Here is a 964-nt window from a genome sequence, read left to right as displayed (position 1 = left end):
CTCTGGAAACAACCATAGGATAAGGTCCAACTTATTTTATTGTTTATTTCATTTTTTTCATTATCTTCATAAAAGTAGTTATACCATACTAATAATTTCTAAAGAAACATCTTAGTTTAGTTTGAAAAAAATGTTTGCCTTTTCCTTTAACACATTCCATTGAATAGTTAATAGAATTGATTTGTACTGCAACCCAGGCTCATTTTAAACGTTCAACTCCATGAATTAGACATAAGTATGTGTGACTGACTCTAAACGCTTTGAACCTGCAGTTCACCTCGTTGAATTCTTAAACCTCATTATGTTAAAATGCTAATTAGTTAGTTGGGTATTAAATTATCCATATGTGCAACATACAATTAGCATAATCAAGACAGACGTCTGTTTAATGCATTGATGTCTCCTTAATTAATAATAATGCTATCTGCAATATGATTTTAGCAGCCAAGTGACAAAGCAGATGAAGCTTTCTTATGGCTACTAATATACCTTACTGTGTACATTGAATTTGTAACACTGTGCAGAATAAATTCTTAAATCCACAGAAACCCAATCCATAAATCACTGTGAAATGTTCGGTATTTTATCGTTAATATCGGTATTTTAAAAGAGCACTAAAGACCAGTGGAGCAATGCGGTATTTCAATCTTATTACAGCAACAACACATCCTCTGCCTAAATCAACTGATGGTTTTATGTCCTAAAAAAAAGTTATTATGCAGGTTTACATGGAAAAGTAAACATGTAACCTTATCTGACTGTTAGTTTGTTTCTTTATTTAAACTTACCGCATGTATTTGTTCCATTATTTTCCTCGGGTTTCACACCAGGTCTGTTGCTGTCTTGGGTCTGAGTGCTGGTAGAACAACCCATCTTGAACTTTAATGCTTATCCAGCACCGACCGAACTAATATCAATGAAAAAAAAAAAAAAAAAAAAAAAACAAAAAAAAAAAAAACAGAAA

The sequence above is a fragment of the Polyodon spathula genome, chromosome 3, assembly GCF_017654505.1.
Source record: "Polyodon spathula isolate WHYD16114869_AA chromosome 3, ASM1765450v1, whole genome shotgun sequence".
In the NCBI taxonomy this organism is placed as follows: Eukaryota; Metazoa; Chordata; class Actinopteri; order Acipenseriformes; family Polyodontidae; genus Polyodon; species Polyodon spathula.
Note: the sequence above shows the minus strand (reverse complement) of the source record.